An 18,588-nucleotide genomic window follows, 5' to 3' on the forward strand; every position below is an offset into this window, starting at 1 on the left:
TGATGAATCAAAGGGACCTAACCTGGAAACTAAACAAAAATGAACAAAATCATGTCAACTTGAAAACACTGTGTAACAAAGTGACAAAATTAATCAACAAAGATAAATCATACCATTTCCAGCTTCAACTCCAGCATAAAGCCAACCCCCCAAAATTTTGGCACTTCATATCTTAACCCTGGGACAAATAGACATTACGCCCCATCACCTAATATCCTCCATCACAAACAGCCAAGAAACTTTAACAAGCACTTCATAAAATCAGCAGCAGATTTCCTAACACCTCTAACACTGTACCCCCACCCTTCAAGCTATTCACACACCAATCCTATGCCATCAACTACCTCTAACCCTGCCATTAATAATCCTCCTATTCAACAAAATATCATACAAACCCCATTCTCTTTTCAGCCCATACCCACAGACAACATGAAGAAACTGCTACAAAAACTAAAACTCTGCTCCACCTCAGCTGATAATCATCCACCGAACTACCTCAAACTGCCTGCCAACTCAATCTCCTACCCAAGCAGCATCCTTATAAATGTTTTTTTATCCAAATCAGAAGTACCAATCACAAGGAAACAATCTCACATCACCCCCATCCACAAAGGAGGCAAATGTATTGAACCAACCAACTTCCATCTTTCCTATACCCATCTTGTCACCCATATCCAAAATTTTCGAGAGAGGTATCCATCAGCAGGTAATGCAATACCTATTGCAAAGCAAACCTTTTAACCCAAACCCAACAAGGTTTCCAACCAAATCACAGCAGATCTACAGCCCTATTATCCTTTACAGTCACACTGAAGAAGACCAGACATGCAGGATCCTATACAACCTCAGTATTCCTTGAACTCTCTAAGGCCTTTGACATGGTCTCTCACCCCCTAATACTGAACACACTGTCTAACATAGGCTTCTCACATAGCACAGTAAAATGGTTTCAGAGCTATCTTGAGGATCATAAACAAACAGTGAAATGGGCTAATGAACTCTCACCTTTTCTCCACAACCCTACTGGAGTCCCTCAAGGCTTCATCCTCAGACCCCTACTCTTCAACATTGTCACTAACAACCGTCACACTTTCTCCCACCCTGGAACTCTCATTCAATACACTGATGATTCCACCATAATTTGTACGGCTCAATCACTACCAGAATTGGTTTCAAAAACAGTCCTTTACTGCAGTTGAATCTTGGCTAAAAAATGCCCAACTCTTTCTCAATCCACAGAAGATTAAGCTGGTACTCTCTTACCCCCAAAACACCTCCCTGTCACCGATCATTTCAACATCTTTGCATCGGACAACACTCTCACAGAAATACTGCAGGAAACCAAACTTTTAGTAGTAATCATTGACAATAAACTTTCCTTTGACCCACATATACAACAAAATATAAAGAAAACTCATCAAAAACTGGGGCTCTTATTTAGAAACAAACATTTCTTAACTACAGCAACCAAAGCTACCCTAGCAAAAACCTTTTTACTTCCCTCCCTTCTTTATGGTGCCCTTATCCTAACTTACAAACTTCTATCCCAAGCAAGATGGAACAGTATTACAACAAAGTTACGAAGTTTGCCACAAACTCTAAATATTGCATGCACCACTGTAATCCGCTACTAGAACTAAACTGGTTAGAACTCCCCAACCAACTTGCTTTCATTCAGCTATCCACTTTGCACAACCTTATTTTGAAGCCTACTGCCTGCCCTCTGCTAACCAACCCAGTCACACCTTACACACCAAATAGATCCTTATGAACAGAAGACAAAAATCTCTTAGCTAACTCAAAACCCACAAAAAAAGAGATCACTCTTTGTATTAATTTTCTGTTTTTAAACTATGGAGTTCACCATCTCTAGCTACCAGGTCTATGCCTGGCCTAACCCGCTTTAAAGCCTCTTTAAAAAAATCATCTCAGAAATACATGGCTCTGCTCCTGTATAAATCCAACCTAATGCTCAGCTCTTCCTCTTCTTCTACACTAGCCTCATTTTTGTCTTCTTCTGTCACATCTCACTCCTTCACAGTCTGCAAAAGCCTATGTCTCTCCTCACTCCTTCTCTGTTTCTACATCATATCTTTAAGCTAGTGTTCGGTCTGTAATGCCTCTATTCTTCTTAACTTTCTCACTAACTTTCAGCATCACTAACTCTTCAACTATTATTTTCCTAACTTAAATGAACATTTAATTTTTTTCATGTACTATAACAGCTGATGGCATAAACTATACTATCAACTATTTTTATACACTTTAGCTACTCATAGGCTACATATATGCTGTTAGAATGACTAAAATTGCCTATAATGATATAACTCTATAGAACTGTCTAGATGTGTAGTATATCTTGTAACCTAGTTTATGTTCAATCAACTTATTTTTGTAAAGTATTCCAGATGTTGCTTGTATTGTTTGTGGACTATACTGTATTTGTACTGTACTGTATGTGGAGCTTTTCTCCATGGGCCTTCACTGAAGATGGGTTCTGTAGACCCAATCAGACCACCCCGGTAAACAACTGTCAAATAAATAAAATTAATAAATAATTTTTCTGCACATACACAGTCCCTAACAAAAGAATGAGGATTAGACCAAAGAGTCCTCAAGACAAACTTCACACTGGCTAATAAGGTCCACCAAGAGCCAGAAATACCAGGGACAATTTGGAAGGGGTCGGAGGGAGGGACGATTGAGACAGATGGAAGATGACAACATAGATTTAGCATTATGATAAATACATAATTTTGTATCTGTCTTTTTCTTCAGCCTCAACCTGTGGGACAGAGTCCCCCAGTCATACAGAATGGGGGTTGTCAGGACAGAGAATATTCCACAAAATGGTGGAGTCAAAGGATGTCATAGATCTGGACTGGATGTCTGCTTTATAATGGAAACACAAAGGTATGAGGGTTAAACATGGTAGCGGCCATACAAATAACATCAAAAGAAGCATGACCACAAAAGGCTGTAGATACTAACCTAATAGAGTGGGCTTTTGGCTTGCTAGGTAGGGGTGCAGCGGGGTGCACATTTCGCAGTATAAACAAAGAACATGCAATCGAAAAGCCATCTGGACAAAGTTGCCTTAGATGGTTTCTCAAGCTTAGTTCTAAAGAAGAACACAAAAAGTTGGTCAGATTTCCTGACATGTTTTGTCCAAACCGAATCTTAAACAGTGACGGAGGTCCATGCAATGAAGCATGTATTTGCCTTTATTACTGAAGTTCAGAAAGAAAAAATGGCAATTGAATCAACTGGTTTAGACTAAACTCAGAGGCCACCTTAGGCATGAAGGAAGGGTTAGTCTACAATGACGCCCTGTTTTTGTGAAAAATTAGGTAAGATGGGATAAAGGATAAAACCTGTAGTTCAGAAACTCTTCTGGCTGAAGTAGCTGCAATTAAAAAAAGTGCTTTCCATGACAAACTTTAAGTCCATAATAGCACTTGGTTCAAAAGAAACCCTGGTCAAGGCTTGAAGAAGAAGAGACAAGAACCAAGGAGGAACTGGATTGCTTATTGGTGGCCTCAGCAGAGAGGTACCCTTCAAAAAGGCTTTGGACAACCACTGGCAGATGGTCATGACTCACACGGAAATTTGAAATGTCTGCCAGCTGAACCTTGATAGCACAATAATAGAGGACTCCTTAAAAAAGACCAGCTAGGAAGTCTAATATTGCATCTAACAAGGCAGTAAGAGTATCTGAATTCTTTGAAATAGCCCAAATGGGAAATTTTCTAAACTAACTATAATAAATCTTTATAATGATGTTGGCAGTGGTGGCGGTACAGGAGAAAGAATATGCAAAACTCCTTCTGAAATACTGGGATCTCTGATCATTACTGAAAGTGGATGAACCAAGTAGTCAACCTGTGGGATTTCAGATTTGGGTGAGGCTGGCCTGATGAATGGACTATCAAAATCTGGAATGGAGTCCAGAATGCAAGGATGATGCAACAGATGATAGGGGTCTATGTTCGGCTATCGAAAATATAAACCCTCAAACAGCTAAATATCGAGCTGAAAATGTTGTTGAACATTATAAAACAGCAGGAACAGGGAACAAAAAACTTCATAGAATGGCCATAGCCAGCCAACATTGCAAACACAGCCAACCAAGGTGTGGGTTGGGCCCCCAACTATATATACCAACTCCAAGATCACACTACAGTGGGGAATAGGACAAATTTAAAATGTTTCCTTCACTCACCTTATGTATCATGTTACTTCCTGGTTGTTAGCCAATTATGGTCATTCGATGAAGTTTTTTTGCTGTTCCTGCTGTTAGGTAATGTCCAATAATGATGTTTTCAGTGCGATACTTAGCTGTTCGAGAGTTTATGTTTTTGATATCTGAACATAGACCCCAGACAATGACACAGGAAGGGGATCCGTCTGTGCCAGAAGGAGGCAATGAGGATTATGGTCACTCTTGCAACAATCTACTTTCTGTAGTAACTTGATTATCAGAGGCATTGGAAGGTAAGCATAAAAGAGACCATGAAAGCCAAACATGCAGAAAAGCATCCCTCAGTGACTGTCCCTTGGGAAGGATTGGTGCAAAAAAGCTGATACATTTAGTGATGAAGGGAATTGCAAAGAGATTGCAACATAGCTGACCTTAGTAGCTGAAAATCTGTGCAACCACTGATGGGATAGAGGGACAACTAGTGAGGCATCAGAATGCTCCTGCCCCGACTGCCTGCTAGAATGTTGGATTTCCCCAGCATGTGCATTGGATTCAGACAGCATTGCAAGGACATCACCCACTGTCACACCCTCACAGAATCTTGACACGGGGGGGGGGTATAGGATTCCCCCTTGCTTGTTTATGTATCAAACAAGTGACATGTTGTCAGTCTGGATAGAAATCTCACCTTTGGGAAGGCAGTTGTGAAAAGCCTGCAATGCTAGGACTGCTCTCATCTCCACAATATTGATTTATAGATGGGCCTCTGACTAGGACCAGGTACCTTGGGCCATTTTCTCTACATAATGCCTCCCACTCCAGGAAGGAAGGGTCTGTGATCAGCATGGTCGAGGGATGAGGAAGAACAAATGGATGTAGTGCAAAAACATGATTAGAAGTCAGTCACCAGGAGATTTGATGATGGTAAATGTTTGTGATTCCAACAGAAAAATTCATCAGTGGAGTTGTCATGGACTACTGGACTAAAAGAGTCAAATGCAGAACCATCATAAAGAACCTTGCTAGAGGAACAAGAAAGACTGCAGGTGCCATCAGACTGAGAAGACAACGGATAGGGAAGAGGGTAGCCTTTGAAGCAGAAGAATTTAGTTGGCTTGAAGTTGTAGGGATAGCAATCTTGAGGAGGAAGCCTGACAATCCATGTGCTGGTGGTGTCCAGATGGCATCTAATAAACTCAAGAGCATGAACAGGTTCTAGATTGCACTTTTTGAAATTGATTGTAATGCTCAAGGACAGGCACAGATGGAGCAAGGAACATCTCACCTGGACCATCAATATCCCCGAAGCCACCATAAGAAGCCAGTCATCCAGGTATCAAAAGACCTGGAATCCCTTGTAGCCTAAGCCAAGTCACTATCACTGCTATGCATCTGGGGAACACCCAAGTAGCTGTGGTGAGGCCAAAGAGCAGTGCTCAAAACTGGCAGTGACTGGCTCCCAGCCTGAAGCACAGAAGCCTGCTGGCATGTCTTGCTATCTTTATGTAATAGTAAGCAACTTTGAGGTCCGCTGAACACATTCCAATCATCTTTCACAGTATAGGTAGAACAGACTGCAGTGTCACCATCCAGATTTTGGTCTTTTTGATGAAGACATTTAATTTTCTTAGGTTCAAAATGGGCCTGAGGTCCTTGGTTTTCTTTGGCACCAAATAGTATCATGAACAGACCCTGGATTGTATTTGAACTGGTAGAACCTCATGGATGACTCATTTTATTAGCAGATTTCGAGTCTCTGCTGCTGCTTCCCTTCTTTGGTGAAGTGGTACATCAGGAAGGGATTTTTGTCTCAGACTTGTGGTAAACTGGAAGGGAATGGTGTAGCCTCTGGACATTATAGGTTCTAGAGCAATTACAAGTGTAGCCATATTTATCCCAAATTGCCCCAACTGGTGGTTAGGTGAGTGAAATTAGCAAAGGTAAGGGTCTATGGTAGTTAATAATGACTTCCTCTGTCCAGGAAGGAAATGGGTGCCACCTCAAAAGTGAATCTGTGGCCACTCATCCATTGATCTAGGTTGCATGTGAAGAGGGTCAGGGAAGGGCTCTGTTTCACTTGAATTGGAAGCTTGTTCCAGAAAAGTGGTAGTCTCTGGGAGGTGCATCTATCTCTCCAGCATGACCTGTTCATGTCAGAGGCCAGGTTTAAGGTCCCTAGAGCAAGTGACTCTTGTGCAGTTTGATTTATGAATGTGTAGCATTTCCATCAGGGCCGTGTCAGAGACTGCCCTATAAGCCAGGCACAGGTCACCCCTTAGCAATCTGAAGGAAACAGAATATAGTGACAGGGCTTTCAGGCTTTCTATGTAAGACTTGTTTTGTGTACCCTGTAGTTTTTCGGCGAGAAATCTCTGTGGTCTCTCTAATTATTGCAGGTGTCTAGTGAGGTACATCCAAAAGGAAGCACAGTACTCAATTACTGGTAGATGAGGGTCAAGTATAATGGAATTATAACATCCTTAGATCTAGATGTGATGCCTTTACTTATAAGATGTGCTACACAGAATGATTTCTTACTACTGTGGATATATGGTGGTCAAAGTTCAGGTTGCTATCAACCTCAGTACCCAGATCACATACCACTGGGTCTACACTTAGTGGGGTGCTGTCTATAATGTAATTAGCAGGGATGTCAGCTCTCCCAAAGGGAATAATAATGCATTTTGTTTTGCATTTAGCTTTAATCCATGGCTTTGGCACCAATCATTTGTCTGCATTAGCCCTGTCTGCTGTATATTAATATCTCAACACCCAGGTGTCTGAACTGATGGCCTCCTAAGCTTGGGAATGGACAGCCAAGCATCCCTTCTCTGAACTGTCTCGAGAGTGCAGCAGTCTGTTTCAGGAATACTGGAAGGGCCTGGCAGATAAAGGTCCTCTGATCTCTGACTCTGCGGACCACTCCTGCCCCTAAGGCAGTGTCCATTACAGTTCTCCCTCTGCCTCAGGGGCACCTTCACTTGGAGTGTCTTGAGAAAACTACTAAGACTTGAGAAGATCTTCTGCAAGATGGAAAAGCAAACTCCCATGGCAGATCATGTCTTGTCATTCTTGGAGAGTTTGCCCTTAACTTCTGGTGCAAATAAAATGGACCCAACAAAGGGGGCACTAAGGAAGGATACCTTTAAATTCATAAAATTACACAGGTGCAGCCAGGCCTGGTGGCATGATGGCAAACTGCAATGTCTTTGCCTGCCACACATTCTACACCATCCACTACATTTGAAATGAGATGCAATGAAACATTCGGTATCGATAACATGGCAGCTGAGTCTCCAAGGTCGTACAAGACTTGATAGAAGGTTGCGATATCACTGACTTAATCACTTTAGTGATTAAGTCTCTCTGAAGTCTAGTCAACTGTGCCATGTATCTTTGTGCCTGGAGGGCAAAGGTAGCTAAAGCATATGTGCACTTCATGAACTGGTCCAATGTCTGTGACTCTGTTTGGGGGATAAACCAAAGACATCTCTTTAGATATTTCCTTCTTTGTGACTCCATTGACCACAACAGCATCAACTATGAGACCCTTGCTCTAGAAGGACCTATCACTGGGCAGGATAAAAGTTTTAATAAGAAAAGCAAAATGTGAGCAAATCAACAGAGCTGAATGAAGGCCAAGGAATGTCCTTTGTAGATTCTTTATTAAAAAGAAAGGATAAGCACTTTCACGGAATTACTGCTTCTTCAGATCCACATAAAAACAACTTAAAAAACAATGATTTATACAAAGAGTAAAGTCACATGGTGTTTTTAGTGACAAAGAGTAAAGAATCTACAAAGGACGTTTCTTGGCCTTCATTCAGCCTGTTGGTTTGCTCACATTTTGTTTTTCTTATTTGGACTAATTTGCTTGTGAGCTACCTTTAGCAGGAATGAGTGCTGTTTGTTTGTTTTGCAGGATAAAAGTTTTCTCAGGTTTGTATGGTATTGGTTGCACCACACTGGGTTCTCTCCATGTCCGCCTTGACATAACTTCAATGACTGCCTCCAGAGATGGTGCTGCCCAAGACATGGACTGGCCTGTACCAAAGGATTTTAGGAAAACAGACCCCTGGGGGTGGTAGGGCTTTGGTGGTTCAACACCCTTGTTGTCTCATCAATTCAAGGAGATAGCAAAAGGAGACAACATCACAGGGCCATTTAGGGGGACCCTTCCTCTTTCATCAAGGTTGGAATCTTCAATCAGAGATTCCCGAGGGGAATCCAAGTATTTCCTGTTACACTGGCTCATCTTGTTTACCTCCTCAGGGGAAAGCTGGGGAGGAGGGACATAACCATAGGCCCTTGGGATACTCAATACCTTTTGGTGCGGCCTATCCCTGGACAAGGTCATGTGAAAATGAAGCCCTAGAAACATGAGAAGATCAGGAAGGATCCAACACGGAATGTGATGACCCATCTCAAAATGAGGGAATTTTTTTTTTCTACAACAAATGCTGAAACAGAGGCTAGACACTAGCCCATCCAGGTCCAACATCAAGACTGGAAACAAGCTGTCCAGGGACAATGCATGCAGTGGCAGAGATGGCTCTGACAACCTCAGAGTCAACCCCAACCCCTGATCTCCAACCCTAACTGTATTGCTCCAGGATGCATCTGGCTCTGACAGCACTAGAGTCAAATACATTACGGCAGAACACATCTAAACATCTATTGATCTAACTGAAAAGGAGGCAACAACTAGAAATACTGACAATAAGAAACTAAGACAGCAAAAATACTTTAAAGTTACATACATTTATCTTTTCGGGAGCTTTGGAAGAAAGTGTCCAACACTGAAGAGCAGCAAAAGAGATCTGAGGAGATTCAGGCATGCAGAGCATTATGGAAAAGGAGCTAGGGCTTCAGAGCTGAAGATTCTGAAGTGCCAGCCTACCATCTAGCCAGATCCGATAACCTACAAATAAAGGAAGATGGAAAAGACAATACTGCATCTATTTTCATATCTGTCAAATGCTTTGGATGGTGTTTTTACATTTAAAAATGGAGGAGGGTGTAATGTTGATTTGGATCAGACTGGAACAAGGTCAATATAAGACTTTCATTGTTTACAAAACAATGATTCTTCTAAGTCAAAAAAGGCACAATCTGATAACGGTACTGCGGGATATACATCCTTTCTGGAGAGTTTGACAATGACAGCAGGATTCCATTAATGAGAGAAAATGATTACTGGTACATGACATTAAATAAAAAAAATTAGTAGTAAGCTATTTGTTATTGTTCCTGACTTTTACTACTATCTCCCACCATTATGTTACATATATCTGATGAAAAAGAAGTTATGTACTCACCATAACATTCCATGTGAGTTGTTCCATCTCGCCTTCATTCATCACTGATGGGTTCGGAGCCGATCCTCAGCTCTGACACAGCCGTTTAGCAAAGCTCAAAGATTATCAGTAGCTCGAGGCCAAGCCCCTTATCCCAAGATGCACTGCTGGAATTACCTCAGATATTGTTTGCTGCAAGTAGCATACCCTAGAAAGAGGACTAATTTCCCCAGACAGGAAGAACATTGAAAAACCAGGATGAATTCAGCCTCCAGGTCAACTGCCAGCCAGGTGGGGGAAGGAGGGAGGGATGTGAGAATGAAGGTGAGATGGAACAACTCACATGGAACATTATGGTGAGTACATAACTTCTTTATGTGAAGTTGTTCAATCTCGCTGTTCATTCATCACTGATGGGTAGCGTCCCTAGCACCCTAAACCCTGGGTGGTTCACGGGAGTACATTTTTCAGGACCGTAGAACCAAAGAAAGCCCTGTCCCTGGAGGCCTTGTCCACTTTGTAATGAGTGATAAAAGTGTGAGGCTTAGACCAAGTGGCTGCAGCACAGATATTATCAAGGTGTAACTTGGCTTGAAAGGCCAAAGAAGTAGAGACTGCTCTGGTTGAGTGCGCCTTCACTTTATGCAACAAAGACCTATTAGCAGATGAGTAAGTGTGGGTGATACAAACCGAAAGCCACTTAGAAAGGGTTGTTTTAGCCACTGGTCTGCCTTTTCTGGCTTCAGAGAATGAAAGAAAAAGCTGGTCTGACTTTCTGAAGTCTTTTGTTCTGTCCAGATAATATCTAAGCTGTCTGTGAACATCAAGTTTGTGCAGCATGTATTCTAATTTGTTGGTATGGTTGGGGAAAAACACGGGCAACTCAATAACTTGGTTGATGTTTGTCTCAGAACATACTTTAAGCAAAAAGGAAGGATTAGTTCTAAGGGCTACTCTGTCATGATGAAAAATCATATAGGGGGGCTTGATAGATAATGTCTGAAGCTCTGACACCCTGCGGGCAGAAGTAATGGCCACTAGAAAAATAGTTTTCCATGACAGAAACTTGAGCTCAAAAGAAGATGCTGGTTAGGAAGAACAATATGGGAAAGCATGAAATTCAAGTTCCAGGGAGAATAAGGAGTCTTCACTGGAGGCATCATGTGAAAGGTACCTTTGAGGAAGGCCTTGGATAACTGGTGTTGCATAATATTTAGGCCATCAATACCTAGATGAAAATTAGATGTTATGTAGTCCAATCTCGCCTACATTCTTACCCGTGGGTTCAGAGCCGAACCTCGGCTCCGACTCAGCCATACTCTAGCTTGAAGTCTTTCAATTGGATGGGCTAAGAAGGTATCCCATGCTGCACTGCTCCCTTTCCCCAGATCTCATTTGCCACTCGTATCACTCAGACGTGGTCTCGCTCTTGGCTGTGGCTAGTGTCACTTTTGTCTTTATTGACAGTTTCTTGCTTCAAAAAAAAAAAGCTATTTTAATAGCTGTGTGTTGTGTGTGTGTACTGGTTTAATATTTGGTGTAATTTTTTTCTGGTAATATTGTCTTTTGTGGTGTCCCGCTAACTGTTTCCTCTACGTCTAGGCCCGTTTCAGTTACAGAACCTAGTCTGCTCCTTCTTCTGTGTTGTTTGTTAGTGTTAGTAGGTACCTATCCCTCGGGCTAGGACCATTTAAGTTAGAGGACCTAGTCCTTTCCTTGTGTTCCTGTTGAGACCGCTTAAGTTAGAGGTCTTTTGTAATTGTCTGTTGGTTTTCTTAGTTCCCGTGCTTGTGGCTTCTATATTAACAGTTGATCATTATTAACTATTGGTGTTTTTTTCCTTCATTATGTCTAAGCATATGAAAGAGCATAAGCCCTTGGGCTTTAAGAAATGCACTACATGTGGTTATAAGATGTCAATCACTGATGGACACTCTGTTTGTGTTTAGTGTCTGGGGGCTATTCACCTCCAGGAATCTTGTACATTTTGCCATGCTTTTAGCCCACGTGTTCTTCAGGAGAGGAAGAACAAACTAATTTTGAAAGGACTTTTGAAACCCTCCTTCAAGGAGGATTGGGGAAGGGCTTCTAGCTTCAAGTCCTCTCCCTCTAAGAGTAAAACTTCTAAGGTTAAAAAGCATTCTCCGGCTCCATCTGTATCCTCGGAGCCTCCGGAGAAAGTAGTAAAATCTACTGTGGCATCCTCGGCTCCACTGTCCTTGGAGCCACAAGAAGTTAGTGTATTGACTGAATCTGCTTCGGCTCCAAGTCCCTCGGAGCCGATTGCGGAGGTGCTAGTTCAGAGCCAGTCTCCAAATTTTAGGCTGATTTCTCCTCCTCATAGGTCTCCTTCGGAGAGGAGGTCTAGATCTCCTTCCTTATCTTCTAGGTCATCCAGGACTCTTTCAGATGTGGATGTAGATAGAGTAGTACAGAGACTGCTCCAGTTACCGGTAATGGCAAAATTGTTTTCGTCTCCAGCCCAGTCGGCTCTGGAGCCTGTCACCCAGCCAGCGTCGATACTTCCTCCTCCGATCGAATCTCAGCTTTCGGAGCCGGAGTAGTCGGCACCGTCTGATGTCCCTAGGTCGGCTCCGATGGCCCATCCTGGCTTATCGGCTCCGGCTTCAGCTCCGACCCCGCCGGCTCCATCCACGGGGTCCAGGACTCATGGTTCCTCGGTGGGACCCGAGGGGGAGGCCTCGGGTCACTTTTTGGCTCCTAGCCTCCCTCTCGGTGCTTCGGTGCGGGGAAGCCTGACTTCTGCTTCGGCTTCGGACCTTGTCCCTTCTGCTCCGAGGTGTTCCACGGCTGGTCGATCTTCGGAGCTGGGGGGACCAGCTTTCGAGGCCATGCAGAGCACGCTGGCCAGGTCCTCAGCAGCATCATTCAGCACTGACACTCTGTCCCCTCCAGCTCCGGTGCGGGTCTCTGATCTCCCTCTATGTTTTGACAGCGGAGACCCAAGGCGTCAGAATACCCCCATGAGTGGCCCCATATTTCTGAGGGCCCCTCAGTGTTTTTGCTTGAGGAGCCACCCAGAAAAAGAACGTGCAAGAGGAAGCACATTGACTCCCAAGATGAGTCCCTCACGTCAGACACCGACCTCGAGGAATCGGAGGGGTCCCCCAAGTCAACCTCTGAGGATGTCTCTTTCTCTGACATCCTAGAAATTTTGAAGCAGAGGGATGACTGGCCCTCCAAAGCTCCCTCCGAGGAGGAGTCGGTGTTCCTGAAGGCCTTTGGGGCTCAGCCCTCTGCCTCCTGGGTGTCTCCACCCTTCAACGAACTTTTGGATCTGGTTTGTCGAAGGGTGTGGGAAACCCCTGACTCTGTGGAACCAGTACCCAGGAGACCCAACAAATTCTTGTCTGCCCCCTCTGACAAAGAGTTTCTATCCAAGGGAGTTCCTGTAGATGCCATGGTGGTGGCAGTGGCCACCAAGAAGGAACTGGCTGAGAATTCGTCTACCATCCATCCTCCTAACAAGGTGTCTAGGACCATGGACCGGTATGGGAAGTGTATGTTTTCTTCAGTGGCGTTTACTCTGCGGTCACTGAATTACTTATCTCATTTTACACGGCTCCAAAGAGATCTCCTGAAAGAGCTTGGAGATGCTCTGCAGGGTAACATTTCTGATGTGGTGGCACAGAAGGTCAACGCTCAGATATCTACCCTCAACTCTATTGCTAACTCCTCCATGAGGCTGATCTCTTACGCAGCCAAAGGAGCGGGTAGGGCAGCAAGTTAGAGAGTTGCTCTTAGGAGACACTCCTGGATGCGCCTCTGTAATTTCATGGAGGCCTTCAAGTCTACGTTCACCAATGCCCCATTTGATGGTTCTTCCTTATTCGGAACCAAGGTGAAGGATACTCTCACTAGGTGCGAGCAAGAGGGAAAAACTTTGTCTGCTGTGGGAGTCTGTTTTTCCCTACCCTCTAGGCCTTATCCCAAGACCCTGAGGGGTGGGAAGATGTGGTTCAAAAAATCTCAGAGGTTTTTTCATGACGCACAAAGTGAGTCCCCCTCCAGAGGCAGGGGAGGGGGTGGTAATTCTGGTAGACACCGCAATTCCTTTTGTGGTTCTCCCTACCAGCGCTCCTGATGGGAGGCCTGACTGTGCATTTCCGGAGCCAGTCGGGGGTCGCATTTCACTATACCCAGAGGCCTGGCAAAGTATCACTCAGGGCCAATGGGTATTAAAAATAGTTTCCGGAGGATATCGCATTCCCTTCTCTTCAACTCTCCCTCTGATCAAAAAAAATCCCAGCTGTTCCACCCAATCAAAGGGATTCCGCAGCTTCAGAGGTTTTAAAGCTGCTAGACAAAGGAGCCATCCAGCATGTCCCCTCAGACCAGATCGGATTAGGGACTTACTCCAGATTCCTTTTGGTGCCGAAAAGGACAGGGGACCTGAGACCCATTTTGGATCTCAGCTGATTGAACACCCATGTGAAGAAGTCTAAGTTCTGAATGGTCACGTTGCAATCTATTCTCCCATTGTTGGGAAAAGAAGTGTGGATGTGCTCCATCGACCTCAAGGATGCTTACTACCATATAAAGATGGACAGGGCATCCATAAGTCATCTACGCTTCCGGCTAAGAGCCAGTCATTTTCAATTTCTCGCCCTGCCCTTTGGTCTCACCACAGCCCCAGGGTGTTCACCAAATGCATGGCAGTGGTGATGGCTCACTTGAGATGTCAGGGATTCCAAGTGTTTCCATACCTGGACGACTGGCTCCTTTCTGCCACCACCATCTACTCCTACAAACCAGAGACGCCATGATCAAACTGTGTCAACAATTAGGCATCACTCTAAATTGGGAAAAGTCTGCCTTGTTGCCCTCGCAGTGTGTCACCTTTATAGGCGCCGAGTTAGACACCGTGCTCATGAGGGCATTTTTACAACTAGAAAGGATTCAAAGTTTACAGCAGCAGGTGTACGCGTTGCTCCCTTTGAGAAGAGTGAAGGCAAGACTGATCCTCAAATTGTTGGGGACGATGGCTGCTACAATTATGCTGGATCCTTTGGCAAGGCTACACATGAGTCTCCTTCAATGGCTACTCTTCAGCCAGTGGTCTCTGCAACATCTTCCGCTTTCTCATCTCATAATAATCACAGACAGGTGCAAGCAGGATCTGCACTGGTGGCTTCACACCAGCAACCTCGACGCGGGAAAACCCTTCGTTCCGTCCCCTCCGGTTGCCACAGTGACCACGGATGCCTCCCAGATGGGGTGGGGGGGCATTATCTAGGCAGGACAGTCCAAGGCATGTGGCAAGAACATGAGATGCATCGGCATATCAATGTCCTGGAGATGAGAGCAGTGCTACTAGCATTGCAAGCACTTCAGAGCTTTCTTCCTCTAGGGACAATTGCTATCCACACAGACAATATGTTGGTGGTATGGTATCTAAACAAACAGGGAGGAACCAAGTCATACCCCCTTTGCAGAGAGGCCATGCGAGTGTGGCAGTGGGCAGTGGCTTCCCAACGTTTTCTTGTAGCAACGCACATTCCGGGGAAGTCCAATGTGATTGCTGACAGGTTGAGCAGAGCTATTCTGATGCCTCACGAGTGGTCCCTGAACAATCAGGTTGCAGAGCAGATTTTCCGCAGGTGGGGTCAGCCTTGCTGCGACCTATTTGCCAGCCCCCAGGGACGCTGTAGTTCACGATTGGCCCTCCGGTCTACTGTATGCCTTCCCTCCTGTTCCTCTTCTGAAAAAGGTTATTCAAAAAGCGCAATCTTTGGGAAGCAAAATGATTCTGATTGCTCCACACTGGCCTCAGCAAATTTGGATCCCCTTTTTCCATCCTTACCTAGTGGACGCCCCCTGGATTCTGGACCCTCAACCAGATCTGATGACTCATATGTCAGGGCAGCTCCAGAGCAATACAGGAAAGCATGAAATTCAAGCTCCAGGGAGAATAAGGAGTCTTCACTGGAGGCATCATGTGAACGGTACCTTTGAGGAAGGCCTTGGATAACTGGTGTTGCATAATATTTAGGCCATCAATACCTAGATGAAAATTAGATATGGCTGCTAAGTGGACCCTAACGGTCGCAGCTGCTGCTCCTTCGTGAAAAACCTCAGTCAAGAAATCTAGTACGGATGACAATGGATCTTTGTAAGGGTCAAGGATCTAGTTAGAAGCCCAAATCGAAAATCTCTTCCACTTACTACGATACAATTTTCTGGTGGAAGGTTTGTGGGAGGCCAACAAAATTTGACTTGTGTCTTGTCATATGAAAGATTATGAAGCCTGGCTATACGGGGAAATGGAGCAGCCAAGCGGTTAGCATCAGTGACTGCAAGGAAGGATGGAGGTCCCCTAACGGGTGAGTCAGAAGGTCCGGAACTGGGTCCAGGATCAAGGGATCCTCCAAGAGATGATGGTAAAGAAATGGAAACCAAATCTGCCGAGGCCAGTGAGGGGCTATAAGAATGACAGTCCTTCCCAGTGACTTTGCTTTCTGTAAAAATCTGGGTATCAGTGGAATTGGGGGAAATGCATAGAGGAGACCCAGGGCCAATCGTGTACGAGTGCATCCCTCGGGTGTTCTCCCGGTGGAGACATCAGGGCAAAGTAGCTTCTGCATTTGGTGTTGATGTGGCTGGCAAAAAGGCAGCAGCAAGGCTGACCCCATTTGTGGAAAATCCTGTCCACAATCTCTTGTTTGAGGGGCCACTCATGGCAACAAAATTGCCCTGCTCAGCTTGTCCGCTATCATGTTGGATCTCCCCGGGATGTGCATTGCAAACAGAAAGCACTGGGATGACACAGCCCACTGCCAAATTCTGAGGGCTTCATGGCAAAGGGGGTTTGGTCCGTCCCACCCTGTTTGTTCAAATACCAGACCACTGACATATTGTCTGTCTGTATGGCAATTGTCCCTAGAGGGAGAGAGTCCTGAAAGTACTGCAACGCCAGAAGTACCACTCTCATCTCTAGAACGCTGATGGCCAAGTGTGACTCTTGATTGGTCCATGTGCCTTGGGCAGTCTTTCCTGAAAATGCCCCCCCCCACCATATATGGGAAGTGTCCGTGGTCACAGTGACTACTGGAGGGGGGAGTACAAAGGGGCATCCTATTGCGACATGTAGAGATGTCAACCACCACTGAAGCTCCCTCTTGCAGGAGTTTGTACACCCCCTGGAATCCTAGATGCCTCAGGTGAGCCGTGACCACTGCTATACATTTGGTAAACACTCTGTGGGCTGTAGTGAGACCAAAGGGCAGGGCTCGAAACTGGTAGTGACTGGCTCCCAGCCAGAAATGCAGATAATCTCTGGATGGTCTGGCCATTTTTATATGGTAGTACGCATTCTTAAGATCGATTGAGCACATCCACTTGTCCTTCCCTAAAAAGGGAAGTATGGACTGAAGCGTGACCATCTGAAACTTCTCATTTCTTACAAATTGGTTCAGTCTGCTGAGGTCCAAAATGGGTCTCCAGTCCCCTGTTTTCTTTGGAACCAAAAAGAATCTTTAGTAAGTTCTGAATCCTGTTTGGTCTGCTGGGACTGGTTGGATGACTCTTTTTTTCCTAGCAACTTGAGGACCTCTGTGGTTACTTGTTCCCTGTAACTGGGTGGAACGTCCGGGATTCTCTTGACGGGAATGGGGGGAGTGCAGAACGGTATGAAATACCCTCTGGAAATGATGCTTTACACCCATTTGTCATTTGTAATACGTAGCCAGGCTTCTGGGTACAAAGATAAGTGACCCCCGACTGCCTCCAGAGCAGGACAGTAGGGCCTCCTCTCAGGAGCGCTGGTAGGGCTGAGCAGAGAAATGATCTCTGTCACCATGGTGTTGCGGACCCCCTCTGCCACGAGGGCGGTGTCTTCCATTATTACCTCCTCCTCTGCCCCTGGAGGAAGGTTATCCACGTGTGTCCTGAAAGGCTCCTTGGGCTTTACGGAACCACATCTTTCCTCCCCTTTGGCCTTTGGGGTAAGGCCGAGTAGGGGTAGAAAAATGGAATCCGATGGCAGAGTCTTTCCCTCCTGTTCACACCTGGTCAATGTTTCCTTTACCTTAGGCCCAAACAAGGATGAGCCATCAAACAGGGTATTTACGAATGAAGACTTGAAGGGCTCCACGAAGGAACAGAGGTGCATCCAGGCACGCCTATGAAGAACAATCCCTGCTCCTGCAGCCTTACTCGACCCATCTGCTGCATATGATATGAGATGCATGGACGAGTTTGTGATGGAATTAAGGGTAGAAAGCTGAGCAGAAACTTTGTCACAGTGACACCTGCAGCTACAGCACTCTGAAGAGTATCTCCCAACTCCTTAAGGAGATCTCTTTGCAGTCTGGTGAAATAGGTCAGACAGTTCAGTGATCGAAGAGTGAAAGTTGTTGAACTGAACATGCATTTCCCATATTTATCCATGATCCTAGAATCTCTGTTAGGAGGATGGATAGATGCAGAAGTTTCAGACAATTCCTTCTTGGTGGCTGCTGCCACCACCATGGCATCAACAGGGACTCCCTTAGACAAGAAGGTTTTATTTGCTGTGGCAGAGATAAACTTATTCAGCCACCGAGGGACAGGCCCCATGGGCTCCGGAGACTCCCATGCCCTATGAGAGACCAGTTGCATAAGCTCATCGTAGGGTGGAGACACCCAAGAGGTGGAAGGTTGAGACCCAAAAGCCTTCAGATGATCCGACTCATCCTCAGTAGGGATTTTGGACTGCCAATCACCCCTCTATCTAAGGATCTCAAGGATCTCTGCAAAGGAGATGTCATCAGAGGGGGATCGAGGGGACCCTTCTGACTCATCCAAGTCAATGTCAGATGTCAATGACTCCTATGGGGAGTCCAAGTGCCTCCTCTTGCGCACTCTCTTTCTGGGAACTTCCACAGTGGGAGCCTCTGGGAAAGTCTCAAAAGAGCAGGGGGTGCCAAGTGGGGCTTCCTGAGGCTCTGGGTTTCCACTCTTGTGGTGGCCGATGGAAGCAGAAGCAGGCACTTTAGGGGAAGAAGAGGCCAGACCTGGTGATGAGGAAGTCTTAGGAGACAGTACTCCCCTCATGGCTTCGAAGGCATCACGGCTCCGATGAGAAGGAGT

General features: G+C 45.2%; 1 protein-coding gene across 1 annotated transcript in view; it reads right to left on the minus strand.

Moving 5' to 3' along the window:
- The window catches only part of MNAT1 (MNAT1 component of CDK activating kinase), a 2,168,423-nt gene that overhangs the window by 696,288 nt on the left and 1,453,547 nt on the right, over positions 1 to 18,588 (minus strand). The window lies entirely within an intron of this gene.

This window comes from Protopterus annectens, chromosome 6.part0 (assembly GCF_019279795.1).
Source record: "Protopterus annectens isolate FY-2018-M chromosome 6.part0, PAN1.0, whole genome shotgun sequence".
Lineage (NCBI taxonomy): Eukaryota > Metazoa > Chordata > Ceratodontiformes > Protopteridae > Protopterus > Protopterus annectens.